This window comes from Triticum aestivum, chromosome 7D, assembly GCF_018294505.1.
Source record: "Triticum aestivum cultivar Chinese Spring chromosome 7D, IWGSC CS RefSeq v2.1, whole genome shotgun sequence".
Taxonomy (NCBI): Eukaryota; Viridiplantae; Streptophyta; class Magnoliopsida; order Poales; family Poaceae; genus Triticum; species Triticum aestivum.
This window is the reverse complement of record NC_057814.1, coordinates 147,963,441-147,980,109: the sequence shown is the minus strand read 5'-3', so window position 1 is coordinate 147,980,109 and position 16,669 is coordinate 147,963,441.

The following is a 16,669-nucleotide window of genomic DNA, read 5'->3' as shown; positions in this document are numbered from 1 at the left end:
CTGTTTGTCTTCATCCTGTGTTATCCTGTGTTTACGCTTTCTGTACTCTGTGCTTGTCTTCATTTCATCATGATGACCATGTTTGTGTTCTGTTATGCTTACTTCTGAGTACTTATTCCGCTGCAAGTAGTTCTTCGCTAAGGAATTTCCTCACCTGCAAATTCCTCAGTGAGGAATTCATAAAAATCGCCTATTCACCCCCCTCTAGTCGATATAACGCACTTTCAATTGGTATCAGAGCAAGGTACTCCCTTGTTCTGTGTGATTTTGGTTTAACCGCCTGGAGTTTTAGTTATGTCGACCGCAGGTATGATCAAGGTCTCTGCTGGGTGTCCTACCTTCGATGGGATGGACTACCCCTACTGGAAGAATAAGATGCGAATGCATCTTGAGGCAATTGATAACGATCTCTGGTATGTTGTGGAAAATGGTGTTCCCTCAGTCACACCTTCACTGAATGCTACTGATGTGAAGAGATTCAAGCAACTCGACTCCCAAGCGAAGAACATCATATGTGGCCATCTGAGCAAAGGGCAGTACGGAAGAGTGAGTGCTTTGGAAACTGCCAAGCTTATCTGGGATAGGCTGTCCAAAGTCAGTGAAGGAGTCTCAACACAGCGTGACTCTCGAGTTGACGTTCTTCGCAATCTCTTCAACCGCTTCAAAAGACTCAACAATGAAAATGTTCAACAAACCTTCGATCGCCTCACTGACATCTCAAATGAGCTTCAAGCACTTGGTGCCACTGACATCACCGACCATGAGGTGGTGAAGAAATTGCTGAGATCGCTTGATTCCTCATTTGATACTCTGGCACTGATGATACAAGAACATGCTGATTACAAGTCACTTGATCCCACTGATATCCTCGAGAGGCTAAATACTCATGAGTTCCAGCTTGCTCAGAAGAGAGATCTCTATGGTTCGAGCTATGGCAGATCACGTGCCCTGAAAGCCAAGGTCGTCTCTGAATCTGAAGGTGAAGATTCAGGTAGTAGCCTTGGTGATCCTGAAGAACTGAGCCAGGAGCTAGCACTGCTCGTGAAGAAATTCCAAAGGTTCTCAAGACGTGGTCGCTTTGGAAAATCCTCAAGGAGCAATGATTCCTCATCCAGCGACTACAAGAAGAGGCTATGCCACAAATGCAAGAAACCCAGTCACTACATTCAAGATTGTCCTCAGTGGGAAAAGGAATCAAATAAGAAGAAATACAAGGAGTACAGTTCTGATGACGCGAAGAAGAAGAAGAAATCTTCAAAGTCTTCATCATCAAAATCTTCAAAGTCTTCATCTCACAAGAAGAGCAGCTCCAAGAAGGCTCGGACATTCATTGGCAAGGAAATGGACTCTGAGGCTAAATCATAGGAACATGAGGAAGAAGAGGCATCTGAGGAGTCCGAGTCTGGTGTGGCGAGTCTACCTCTTGCTACTGCATTCGTCAGCAAGTCTATCTTCAACTCTGAAGAAAATGGCTCCACCAACAAGGCTGATGAAGGCAATGATGACTATGCTCCCACCTATTGCTCATGGAAAAGGGTGCCAAGGTACTCAAATATACCTCCTCTGAATCAAGTGAGAATGAATCTGATGAAAACCTCAAGCCCAGCTACTCTAAACTTGCTAAGATTGCTGTGAAACAACAAAAGGCCTTTGAAAAGGTTCAAAACATGCTAGACAAAAGTGATGATATGTTGGGTGAAGCAATGGATCGCACTAAAACCTTGACTGAAAATCTTCAGAGACTTCAGTCTAGGTTTGACAACCTTCAAGGTCATCATAACACTCTCTTATCTGATCATGAGAAGCTTTCTTATGAATTTCTTCAAAGAAAGCAAGATCTTGAAAAGCTAAGAGTGAGTTATGAAGATCTTCAGAAGGAGCGTGATTCATTACTTGCTCAACAAATCAGCGCTTCTCAGGAAGAATTTGTTCCTCCATGTTTGAAATGCATTGAACGTGAATCTGCTATTCTTCACTTGAATGTTCAAATGCTTCTAATGCTATAAATTCTTCAACTGTCTCTGCTATCACTAATTCCTCATCTGAGGACATTGCTAGTATCACTGATGATGCAGGGCTGAAGGAATTGTACATGACAGGCATGTACAAAAGCCTCAAAGGGCATCGGACTCTTTGTGATGTGCTTAAAAAGCAGATCCTCAACAGGAACCCTAGGAAAGAGGGTATTGCCTTTGAGAGAAAACTCAATGCTGATGGTACTTATTGGAAGCCTGAGCAGTACCCCAAAACCTCATGGGTTGCTACAAAGGGACCTCCAGTAGATCCATCTAATCTATCTGGCTTTACATGTGAATCTCCTCATTCTTCTGATGAGTCATTTGACTCCAACTATAAACTGTTCAAAAATCAGAAGGTGAAGTATTTGCTAGATATGTTGGCACTGACTGCAGGAACGGTTCCCCTATGAAGAAAATCTGGGTTCCCAAAAGTTGCCTTGAAAATCTTCAGGTGAATGTCATCATGACACCGCCAGTGAAGAATAGGAACCCCATATCAAATTCTTCATACAGACCAAACTCTTCATATGGATCCAAGTCCTCATATGGACCAAAGTCCTCACGTGGATCAAATTCCTCAAAAGGATCAAAGTCTTCATATGAATATCATCGTGCTAACACTTCTGTTTCGCAGGGAAGAGCTCAGGGCTATGAATATGAGCATTATTCTTCTAATCATTATGTTCATAAGTCCTCGAAGAATTTCTCTGCTTATTCATATGCTTATCCTAACTCCTCCTATGTGAAACGAAGTGGATTGGCTTCTATGCCACCTTTCTTGCATGAAACTCGCAGAGTGATGAACTCTTTGCCACCCCTTCAGATGTGGGTGGTAAAGAAAAAGAACTAATTGCTTCTGCAGGGTCAGGTCTCCAGACGTGCTAAAACGTCTAAAGAATTTGCTGGAGACCTGAAATTGCCTGAAAGGACGCAGGCTAATCATGAAGAAATGAACTTTCATTTCTCACGTCCTCATTCTGTTTTATCTGTTCTATTGGTTGATGAAATTGATCTGCTGAATTGATGTCATATTCTTCACTGATGAAGTATATGAGTTCGTAAGCTGCACTAATTCATCTGCAGGATGATCAACCCAAAGCCACTGAGTGGGTCCTCAATAGTGGATGTACAAATCACATGACTGGTGACAAGAATCTATTGATGAATGCTCCCTTATCACCATCGCATCTGAAGCATATCATCTTTGCTGACAAAGGCAAAAGTCAGGTGTTGGGTCTAGGTAAGGTTGCTATCTCAAAGGATCGGCACATGGACAAAGTCATGCTTGTCGAGTCCTTAGGATACAACCTCATGTCTGTCTCAATGCTATGTGATCTTGATATGGTTGTTGTCTTTGGCAAGTATCATTGTGTTGTGATCATGGAACCTGACCATTCCAAAGTCTTCGAAGGCTTTAGGAGAGGAGATCTGTATATTGTTGGTTTCTCTACAGGACCACAACCAGCCGTATGCCTACATGCCAAAGCTTCAGAAGGCTGGCTATGGCATCGATGACTTGGTCATGCAGGCATGAGGAATTTGCACACGCTTGCGAAGAAGAAGCATGTCATTGGCATTGAGAATGTCAAATTCCTCAAGGATCACTTATGCGGAGCCTGTGAAGCTGGAAAGATGACCAAGGCCAAACATCCAGCGAAGACTATCATGACTACTACTCGACCATTTGAATTGCTTCACATGGATCTCTTTGGTCCAAATCATTATTCTGCAGTTACAAATGATGCATCTCTATATGGCTTTGTTATTGTTGATGATTACTCTCGTTACACATGGGTGCATATTGTTACTTACAAACATGAAGTGTAGGAAGTCTTCAAACGATTTTCCTCGAGGGCTTCAACCAACTTTGGTGTGAAGATCAAGCACATCAGGAGTGACAATGGAACTGAGTTCAAGAACTCTGGTCTTGATGACTATCTTGATGAACTTGCTATTACTCATGAGTTATCTACTCCTTATACTCCTCAGCAGAATGGCGTCGTGGAGTGCAAAAACATGACTCTTGTTGAGATGGCTCGCACTATGCTTGATGAGTACAAGACGCCTCGTCACTTCTGGATTGAGGCAATTTATACTGCGTGCCACATCATCAACATGGTATATCTTCACAAATTCTTCAAGAAGACTGCCTATGAACTCCTCACTGACAAGAAACCCAATGTGAGTTATTTCAAATTCTTCGGTGCTAAATGTTGGATTAGATATCCTCATCACAATTCTAAATTTGCACCGAAAGCACATGAGGGTTTTATGCTTGGTTATGGAAAGGACTCGCACACCTACAGAGTCTTCAACAACGTTCTTCATAAAGTTGTTGAAACTATAGATGTGCGGTTCGATGAAACTAATGGCTCGCAAAGAGAGCACCTACCTTCTGTGATAGATGAACCAGCACCTGAGGAAACTATCAAGTTCAAGGCTACTGAGGATGTCATTCCTACCGAAGAATCTGCTGTAAAATTCATTCCAGAACATGAAGAACGTCGAGCTGATGCACCTGAAGAAAATGGTGCTGAAGAAAATGCTGATCAAATTCCTCGACGACAACCCGCTCATCCTCGCGTTGCAAACGAAGTGCAAATTGAGAGAATCATTGATGACATTGAAGCACCAGGTCCTCTCACACGCTCAAAAGCTTCACATTTATCTAACTTTTGTGGGCACTTTGCTTTCGTCTCTATTATAGAGCCCACTAAGGTAGATGAAGCATTTCTGGAGCCTGAGTGGATTCAAGCTATGCAAGAAGAATTACATCAATTTGAGCTCAACAATGTCTGGGAACTGGTCAAACGTCCAGATCCTCGCAAGCACAATATCATTGGCACAAAGTGGATCTACCGCAACAAGCAAGATGAAAATGGCCTTGTGGTGAGGAATAAGGCACGGCTTGTAGCTCAAAGCTACACACAGGTTGAAGGAATCGATTTCGATGAAACTTTTGCACCTGTTGCTAGACTTGAGACTATTCGCATATTACTTGCTCATGCTAACCATCATGATATCACTTTATATCAAATGGATGTGAAAAGTGCATTCCTCAATGGTAAGCTTGAGGAAGAAGTGTATGTAGCTCAACCCCCAGGTTTTGAAGATCCAAAGCATCCTGACAAAGTCTTCAGACTCAATAAGGCCCTCTATGGCCTCAAGCAGGCCCCTCGGGCGTGGTATGATACTTTGAAGGAATTCCTCATAGAAAGGCTTCAAACCCGGTTCACTCGACCCTACTCTTTTCACTAAATCTTATGATGGTGAATTGTTTGTGTGCCAAATTTATGTTGATGATATTATCTTTGGCTGTACTGACCAACGTTACAGTGATGAATTTGCCTATATGATGAGTGAAGAATATCAAATGTCTATGATGGGAGAATTGAAATTCTTCTTATGTATTCAAATTTGTCAACGGCGCAATGGCATATTCATATCTCAGGAGAAATACCTCAAGGATGTACTGAGGAAATTCGGCATGCAAGATTGCAAAGGGGTCAAAATTCCAATGCCCACAAATGGCCATCTATGCACTGATGAAAATCGTATTTACTTCGATCAAAAGGTATATCGCTCCATGATTGTCTCTTTATTGTACTTATGTGCATCTAGGCCAGATATTATGCTTAGTGTTTGCATGTGTGCCCGATTTCAAGCTACACCGAAGGAATCACACCATAAGGCTGTGAAGCATGTTCTTCGATATCTAGCTCACACACCAACACTTGGATTATGGTACCCCAAGGGCTCGGCTTTTGATCTCATTGGATATTCAGACTCTGACTATGCTGGTGATCATGTGGACCGCAAGTCAACATCTGGCACATGCCATTTCCTCGGACGATCTTTGGTCTGTTGGTCCTCGAAGAAACAGAACTGCGTATCACTATCTACTCCTGAAGCTGAGTACATTGCTGTTGGTTCTTGCTGTGCTAAATTGCTGTGGATGAAGCAAACTCTCAAGGACTACGGCGTAAACGTGAAGAATGTGCCTCTCTACTGTGACAATGAGAGTTCCATCAAGATTGCTCACAACCCAGTTGAGCACTCGAAGACCAAGCACATTCAGATTCGTCATCATTTTCTTCGTGATCATGTGTTGAAGGGCGACATTTCTATTGAGCATGTGAAGACTGAAGAACAGCTAGCCGATATCTTCACAAAGCCCTTGGATGAGAAGAGATTTAGCAAGTTGCGGTGTGAGTTAAATATCTTAGAATCTTCGAATGTTCTTTGAAAAGGACACTCATCCTAACACTTATGCAAAATTGATTACTTGGATGTGCAACACATGAAGAAACGTTTTTCTTCAATCAATGAAGAATAACACTCTAAGTGTGAAGAAATTAACAAAGAATTTGATTCTCAGAGCCCTACGACAATTGTATGCGGTGTCTGAAATCATCATTCTTATACGGTGGGTCACGCCACCACCAAAAGTTGAAAATCTTCAATTTGAGTTTTTTTTTGTTTTGAAATTCCTCAATTGTTCAATTTCTTCAACTTTGCATTGTCTTCACTGTTTCCGTCGTTTTTCTTCATTGGTATATATATATATATATATGTCCTCCACAACATTCACTTATTGCTATTTCTTCATGTTGCTTTTTCTGCTAAGTGAATGTGATCGGACCCTTCCCCCTCTATGCTAAACTCAACCCAATCTATTCACAAATTCTTCATATGAGTTCTATTTGAAACCCGTTCAAAATCTTCACTATGTCCTTGTGAGCTGAAGAATTTGCAAACGGAACTTTTAACTGATCTTATCTAAATTTTCGGCTTTGCCGCTCAAACAGTTCCACATCCACGATAATACTTATCTATTCACCCACGATCTCACACAATCGCCACCTCTCAGTACGTGGGTGACACATGTCAAGCGAATGAGAATGGTCAGGGGCACGTTCGTCCAATTTCTTCGGGCGAACAGTTTTTCACCGTGGCTATAAATACCCCTCCCCTTCCTCACTTCTCTTTTACTCCGCTCGACCTCACTCCCGCTCGAGCTTCTCAAACCCTAGCGCCGCCGCTACTTCATCGTCGCCGGTGAGGAAGAGCTTCACTGCCTCGACCTCGTCGCCGTCGTACTCGCGCCGGCCATGGATTTCTTCACTCCACCGCCGCCGTAGCTGTCTTCCTCTGCCGAGTTAGGGCGTGGAAGATCTGAACTGACGAACTTCACATCTACACTTCCCAGTTCGTCGTGTTCTTCGTCCAGGGTAATGAAAAGTTACTTTTACTGCCCTCTTTGATTCGAATGATTTCTACAAAATCTTCAAAGGTGTTTTATTCTTCAAATCTTCACTCACTAAACACCTCACATGTCATCTGTTCTTGATCCGTTTCTCTAAGCAATATTTTTCTTCAAGATCCTCAATTGTGTGGATTTCTGATCTGTACAACTCTGGAACCTAAGACAAAGAACGCTTAGTGAAATTCTTCAAGATTCATCTGATCATATTCCTCAAACTTGTTCTTTTCGAAAAACCTCTGAGAACGCATATGACCTCTCCAAATTCCTCGCAACTATACTCTGTTCACAGGTACTCATGTCAGCTGCTGAATCACTAGGTTCTCATCAACTTAACTCATTTGCAGCGTTCCTCGAAGAAAAGTTGCATACATCTTCAGAGATTTCAATTGTCCAAATTCCTCAGCTGAAGAAAATGGCTGATGGAAAGAAGCCACAAAAAGGAGGAAAAAGGCCTGAGGTTAATACTGCTTTTGAGATCCCTGATGACATATACAAGGATTACTGCACTCCTGATGAGGCCAAGTTTGGCAAGGAGGACAAAAATCAGCGCAAGGTGCGCATCCAAAGGATAGAAAGGAGATGGGCAAGGGAGTGGAGGGAGTACAGGTATGTTACTCCCAAGTATATGAAGAAATTCACTCTAAATCCTCCATGCCCAAGACCTCCGTTGGCACCTGGCCAAGAAGCAGATCCCACTAGCCTCAAGCGTGGTGAGGACTATCCTGACGAATGGGCCAAGCGCCAGGCCAAATTGGCCAGGCAAGCAAGAGAAGCAGTAAGGAAATTTAACGAAGACTCCGCTGCTGCTGCTGCCACTGCTGAGGCCTCTGCTATCAAGCCAAAGAAGGCCATGTCAAAGAAGCCTGCTCATAAGCCAAGTGCTTCATCTTCAATGCCCTCACGGCCAAGTTCCTCAGCAATGCCCTCACAGCCAGAATCTTCAAAGCCCTCACGGCCAACTCCTCATGTTGCTCCCGCTCCTCCAAAGTCCTCAGCTCCTCTGCCAAAGTCCTCAGCTCCTCCGCCAAAGTCCTCAGTTGCTCCGTCCAAATCCTCTGCACATGTGCATCTCGCCATGTGCCAAAGGACCACAGGCATCTCTATTGGCTCAGGAGCTTCTGCTAGTTCCTCAGCTGCACCAAATTCTTCAACAGGACCCTCTCTATTGAAGACAAAGGCCACTGCTGGAAGTGGCTCTCGCCCAAGTCCTCACAAGAAGCAGGTCGCTTTCCAAGTGCCATCTATTGAAGACGAAGCTGATGATGAGGAACTTGCCGAAATCATCAAAGACAGGCAGCTCAGGGCCGCTAGAGCCAAGGGCACAAATGTGCCACTACTTTTGGATCCCAAGTCGATCCTTGATTACATCGATCTCTGGCACAAGGACCCCAACACTCCTATGCCTGATTTCAAGGTGACTCCTGGCCAAAGTCATATGTTGACTGCCTTCATTCAAGAAGAAAAATGGAATTTTGAAAAGGCCAGGCAGATCAAGAAAGCGCAGTACAAAAAGGAGCACTTCCTGAAGAAAAACGTTGTCTCAATGACAACTGAATAACTTGTCAACATTCAATCTAAGATCAAGAACCTCAGTGATGAATTTGACGTATACAGAGCTGACTGGCTTGGAGCCAAATTTAGATTTGTGAAATTTACTGAAAAGTTCACTTCCAATGTTGCAGCCCCAACGCAACAAGAAAATCCTCAGGCTAAAGCATGTGCTCAGCCGACTGAAGAAAATGCTAGCACCGCTAATGACAATCAGGCTACTGAATAAACTCAAAGTACCAGGGCTGATGACTGCATTCCAGCCGCTGAAGAAATTGCCAGGGCATCCACTAGTGGTGCGCCTGAAGAAAATGAAGAAGTCAGGGCAACTGCATCAGTTGTGCGTGGAGAAATTCAACCAAATTCCTCTGCTCCTCCTGCACCCACACCAACTCCGATCCTTCCACCTGCCTCAGATGTGACGAAGACCAAGGCTGCAGAGCGAGTAGCTGTGAAGAAAAGGAAAGCATCAACTTCATCAGATTCTTCAGCTCAGAAGAAGATGATGCCATTGACCAGCTCTTTGGCAAATCCAATTGATGTTGTTCCTATCTCAACCATGCCATCAAAGGACCTTGTTCCTTTTGATGAAGATTATGTGATTCCAAGTGAATCTGATGAAGAGAATCCTTCTGCTGCTTCGTCAGAGCAGTTGGATGAAGAAATTGAAGCGGATGCAATCCCTTCAACACCAATTGTCTCCTCGCCTATGCCTCAGTTCACTACTGAAGAGGCCGGCGTGAAGAAATAGAAGAAGAAGATGTGGACATTGGCTATACCACACATGTGCTGAATGTTGACTTTTGGGAAAGTCAGCACCCCAACTCTCCACTGTTCACACCGTTGCAACAAATTCCTCAGTCCCCAGTAACTACAGTTCAAATGGGATCTGATGAACCACATGCCACACCGTCTGTCCATGAAGAGATTCCAGCCACTAGTGCTGAAGAAAATGTAAATGAAGAATCAAAGCATATGGTTTTATACAGACTTTCGGAGAAGCCTGTATTTACAAGAAAGTGAGTGGGAGCTCTGTAGCATTTCTAATATTATATGTGGATGACATATTATTGATTGGAAATGATGTAGAATTTCTGGATAGCATAAAAGGATACTTGAATAAGAGTTTTTGAATGAAAGACCTTGGTGAAGCTGCTTATATATTGGGCATCAAGATCTATAAAGATAGATCAAGACGCTTAATTGGACTTTCACAAAGTACATACTTGATAAAGTTTTGAAGAAGTTCAAAATGGATCAGTCAAAGAAAGGGTTCTTGCCTATGTTACAAGGTGCGAAGTTGAGTCAGACTCAATGCCCGACCACTGCAGAAGATAGAGAGAAAATGAAAGTCATTCCCTATGCCTTAGCCATAGGTTCTATCATGTATGCTATTGCCTTGCTATAAGTTTAGTGGGGTGGTATCAAAGTAATCCAGGAGTGGATCACTGGACATCGATCAAGAACATCCTGAAGTACCTGAAAAGGACTAAGGATGTGCTTCTCGTTTATGGTGGTCACAAAGAGCTCGTCGTAAATGGTTACGTCGATACTAGCTTTGACACTGATCTGGATTACTCTAAGTCACAAACCGGATACATATTTATATTGAATGGTGGGGCTGTCAGTTGGTGCAGTTCCAAGTAGAGCGTCGTGGCGGGATCTATGTGTGAAGCAGAATACATAGCTGCTTCGGAAGCAACAAATGAAGGAGTCTGGATGAAGGAGTTCATATCCGATCTAGGTGTAATACCTAGTGCATCGGACCCAATGAAAATCTTTTGTGACAATACTGGAACAATTTCCTTAGCGAAGGAATCCAGATTTCACAAAAGAACCAAACACATCAAGAGACGCTTCAACTCCATCCGTGATCAAGTTAAGGAGGGAGACATATAGATTTGCAGAATACATGCAGATCTAAATGTAGCAGACCCGTTGACTAAGCCTCTTCCACGAGCAAAACATGATCAGCACCAAGACTCCATGAGTGTTAGAATCATTACAATGTAATCTAGATTATTGACTCTAGTGCAAGTGGGAGACTGAAGGAAATATGCCCTAGTGGCAATAATAAAGTTGTTATTTTATATTTCCTTATATCATGATAAATGTTTATTATTCATGCTAGAATTGTATTAACCGGAAACTTGATACATGTGTGGATACATAGACAAAACACCGTGTCCCTAGTAAGCCTCTACTAGACTAGCTCGTTAATCAAAGATGGTTAAGTTTCCTAACCATAGACATGTGTTGGCATTTAATGAACGGGATCATATCATTAGGAGAATGATGTGATGGACATGACCCATCCGTTAGCCTAGCATATTGACCGTTCAGTTTTATTGCTATAGCTTTCTTCATGTCATACACATATTCCTTTGAATATGAGATTATGCAACTCCCGAATACCGGAGGAATGCCTTGTGTGCTATCAAACATCACAAAATAACTGGGTGATTATAAAGATGCTCTACAGGTATCTCCGAAGGTGTTTGTTGGGTTGGCATAGATTGAGATTAGGATTTGTCACTCCGAGTATCGGAGAGGTATCTCTAGGCCCTCTCGGTAATGCACATCATAAGAAGCCTTGCAAGCAAAGTGACTAATGAGTTAGTTGCGGGATGATGTATTACAGAACGAGTAAAGAGACTTGCCGGTAACGATATTGAACTACTTATGTAGATACCGACGATCGAATCTCGGGCAAGTAACATACCGATGACAAAGGGAATAACGAATGTTCGACCGACAAAGATCTTCGTAGAATATGTAGGAGCCAATATGAGCATCCAGGTTCCGCTATTGATTATTGACTGGAGAGGTGTCTCGGTCATGTCTACATAGTTCTCAAACCCATAGGGTCCGCACGCTTAACGTTCGATAACGATTTAGTTTTATATGAGTTATGTGATTTGGTGACCGAATGTTGTCCGGAGTCCCGGATGAGATCACGGATATGACAAGGAGTCTCGAAATGGTTGAGAGCTAAAGATTGATAAATAGGATGACAGTATTCAGACACCGGAAGTGTTCCGGATAGTATCGGGTATTTATCGGAGTACCGGGGGTTACCGGAACCCCCGGGGGGAGATATGGGCCATATGGGCCATAAGAGGGGAGCACACCAGCCCACAAGGGGTGGTGCCCCCCGCCCCCTTGGGCATGTGGCCAAATTGGATAAGGAGGAGAAGGGGTTCGCCCCCCGCCCCTTCCTTCTCTCCTCCCCCTTCCCTTTTCTTTCCAACAAAAAAGGAAGGGGGGAGGCCGAATTGGAGGAGGCCCCCAAGTAGGATTCCTCCTACTTGGGGCACACCCTTGCTGCTCCCCTCCCAATCCCACCTATATATACGTGGGGAGGGGGCTCCTAGAACACAAAACAACAATCATTAGCCGTGTGCAGCGCCCCCCTCCATAGTTTACGCCTCCGGTCATATCTACGTAGTGCTTAGGCGAAGTCCTGCGCGGATCACTTCACCATCACCGTCACCACGCCGTCGTGCTGACGGAACTCATCTACTTCGTCGACACCTTTGCTGGATCAAGAGGACGAGGGACGTCATCGGGATGAACGTGTGCAGATCTCGGATGTGCCGTGCGTTCGGTGCTTGATCGGTTGGAGCTAGAAGAAGTTCGACTACATCAACCGCATTGTCAAACGCTTCCACTTTCGGTCTACGAGGGTACGTAGACACACTCTCCCCCTCTCGTTGCTATGCATCTCCTAGATACATCTTGCGTGAGCGTAGGAATTTTTTTGAAATTGCATGCTACGTTTCCCAACAAAGGGATCGCAACAGTCTTCAAGGGTAGTATTCCACCCAAATTTATTGATTCGACACATGGGGAGTAAAATAATATTTATAAGCCTTAACAGTTGCGTTGTCAATTCAACCACACCTAAAAATTGCTTTTGATAACAGTAGTAACATTGTTGTGGGAAACAGAGCAACAATAGTAACTTGAGCAAAAGTAATGATATTAAAGCATATGCATGGAGTAGCGATGGATATTTAGATGAGATTCAATATGTAACAGTCACAACCTAGAGCGGCACACAATAACTCTAATCCATCAATCATATGTAGGCAGTATATAGTCATACGTGCTTGTAATATGAACTTGCATGACATCTTTTGTTCTACCCTCCTATGGCGGCAGGGTCCTAATGAATACTACGGGTAATTAAGATGCTCCTTTTAATAGAGAACTAGAACAAAGTATTAACACATGGTGAATACATGAACTCCTAAAATTACAATCATTTCCGAAGAGCATCCCAATTGTCGTCACCTTGGAGTTTACGGTTTAGAACAATAATAGATGCATACAACTTGCACGTAAGATCAATGATACGTCACCAACGTATCTCTAATTTTTGATTGTTCCATGTTGTTATATTATCATTCTTGGATGTTTTATAATCATTTTATATCATTTTTTGGTACTAACCTATTGACATGGTGCCCAGTGCTAGTTGCTGTTTTTTGCATGTTTTTTACATCGCAGGAAATCAATATCAAACGGAGTCCAAACACCACGAAACGTTTTGGAGATTTTTTATGGACCAGAACACCCAGGATGGGCCAAAGAAGCACCCGCGGGGTTCCCCGGAGGGGCACAACCCACTGATGACCCACAAGTGTAGGGGATCTATCATAGTCCTTTCGATAAGTAAGAGTGTCGAACCCAACGAGGAGCAGAAGGAAATGACAAGCGGTTTTCAGTAAGGTATTCTCTACAAGCACTGAAGTTATCGACAACAGATAGTTTTGTGATAAGTTAATTTGTAACGGGTAACAAGTAACAAGTGTAAATAAAGTGCAGCAAGATGGCACAATCCTTTTTGTAGCAAAGGACAAGCCTGGACAAACTCTTATATGAAGGAAAATGCTTCCAAGGACACATGGGAATTATCGTCAAGCTAGTTTTCATCACGCTCATATGATTCGCGTTTATTACTTTGATAATTTGATATGTGGGTGGACCGGTGCTTGGGTGCTGTCCTTACTTGGACAAGCATCCCACTTATGACTAACCCCTATTGCAAGCATCCACAACTACAAAAGAAGTATTAAGGTAAACCTAACCATAGCACGAAACATATGGATCCAAATCAGCCCCTTACGAAGCAACGCATAAACTAGGGTTTAAGCTTCTGTCACTCTAGCAACCCATCATCTACTTATTACTTCCCAATGCCTTCCTCTAGGCCCAAACAATGGTGAAGTGTCATGTAGTCGACGTTCACATAACACCACTAGAGGAGAGACAACATACATCTCATCAAAATATCGAACGAATACCAAATTCACAAGACTACTTATAGCAAGACTTCTCCCATGTCCTCAAGAACAAACGTAACTACTCACAAAGCATATTCATGTTCATAATCAGAGGAGTATTAGTATGCATAATGGATCAAAACATATGATCTTCCACCAAGTAAACCAACTAGCATCAACTACAAGGAGTAATCAACACTACTAGCAACCTACAGGTACCAATCTGAGGTTTGGATACAGAGATTGGATACAGAGATGAACTAGGGTTTGAGGGAAGATGGTGCTGGTGAAGATGTTGATGAAGATTGAGCCCCTCCCGATGAGAGGATCGTTGGTGATGACGATGGCGATGATTTCCCCCTCCCGGAGGGAAGTTTCCCCGGCAGAAAAGCTCTGCCGGAGCCCTAGATTGGTTCCGCCAAGGTTTCGCCTCGTGGCGGCGGTGTTTCGTCCCGCAAGGTTGCTTATGATTTTTTCCAGGGTAGAAGACACCATATAGCCAAAGATGGGCACCGGAGGCCTGCCAGGGGGCCCACGAGGCAGGGGCGCGCCCAGGGAGGTAGGGCGCGCCCCCCACCCTCGTGGCCAGAGTGTGGGCCCCCTCTGGTATTTTCTTCGCTCAGTATTTTTTATTAATCCCAAAAATAACTTCCGTAGAGTTTCAGGACTTTTGGAGTTGCGCAGAATAGGTCTCTAATATTTGCTCCTTTTCCAGCCCAGAATTCCAGCTGCCGGCATTCTCCCTCTTCATGTAAACCTTGTAAAATAAGAGAGAAAAGGCATAAATATTGTGACATAACGTGTAATAACAGCCCATAATGCAATAAATATTGATATAAAAGCATGATGCAAAATGGACGTATCAACTCCCCAAGCTTAGACCTCGCTTGTCCTCAAGCGGAAGCCGATAACGATAAATATGTCCACATGTTTAGGGATAGAGGTGTCGATAAAATAAAAAACGGACATGAAGGCATCATGATCATTCTTGTAACAGCAACATAAATGAATATTGTCATATGATTTCTTATGCTCAAGTAATAATCTATTCACAATGTCAAGTATGAATCAGAAACTTCATTGAAAACCAACAACTATAATCTCAGTCATTGAAGCAATTGCAATTTATCATAACATCGGAAAGAGTCAATATAAGAGCTTTAAGTCCACATACTCAACTATCATTTAGTCTTTCACAATTGCTAACACTCACGCAATACTTATGGGTATGGAGTTTCAATTGGACACAGAGAAAGATAGGGGCTTATAGTGTTGCCTCCCAAGCTTTACCTCAAGGGTAATGTCAACAATAATAATTCATGCTAACTTACATCCAATTGGATATATATATCAGGATCTTTCCAACACAATGTGCTTGCCAAAGGATAAAATGTAAAAAGGAAAGGTGAAGATCACCATGACTCTTGCATAAGGAATAAGACAAAAGTAAAAGATAGGCCCTTCGCAGAGGGAAGCATAGGTTATCATGCGCTTTCATGGTTGGATGCACGAAATCTTAATGCAAAAGAACGTCACTTTATATTGCCACTTGTGATATGGAACTTTATTATGCAGTCAGTTGCTTTTATTTCTTCCACATCACAAGATCGTATAAAGCTTATTTTCTCCAGACTAATAAATCATACATATTTAGAGAGCAATTTTTATTGCATGCACCGATGACAACTTACTTGAAGGATCTTACTCAATCCATAGGTAGGTATGGTGGTGTAGGTCCATCTAGTGCCCCTTAGTGATTTTGGTGTATTGAAGACTTATAGGTAAAGGAACTAATGTGTTTATAAGTGTACACATGTCTATAAGTCTATGAGGAGTTTGATATTTACAGGAAAAAAGTCGACCCCTAAAAATGAAGTTCTTCGACTGAAGACTTTGGATTTATGAAGACTTTCTGAAGACTTTGAAAGTGAAGAAATTGGTGTAACCCTGAAGACTTGGTACTCATACGAGGAACATGAAGCGTGAAGACTTTTGTTTTCGTAGTTTCATTTTCTCTTTCTTGAGTCATAGGAAACACCGTACTGTTAAAGGGGGTCGAGGAAATACTAAGGAAAAATTTCCATGTGATGCTCAACTCAAAATCCTACACCTACCAATCCCTTCGAGTGAAGCCATTGGAAATCTCATACAGTTCAGTCAATTTCTTCAGCGACAGAGACGAAGTTCTTCTGGTCGCTAAGGAATTTGTTCTGACTGAGGAGTTACGAATTCGCCAGTGTGGATTGCCTACACAGTGGGGAACATGATAGCCCTGAGGTATTTGATACTCAAATTTCTGACTGTTGCTGTGCTACGCGCCAGCTGTCCCAAAATATCTACCCACCTAACGGTCATATCATTGAAGGGCATTTATGTCTTATCATGTCGGGCTGCTCCCTAGGCTATAAATAGCCGCCCCCTACAACCACTAGCTGGTTGGCTGCTCCGAGAGAAACTGACACTTGTCATTTGAGAGCATCCCATCCTCCGAGGACTTTGAGCGAAAATCATCGAGTGAGGAAAACCCAAACCCAAACACCTACAAACCC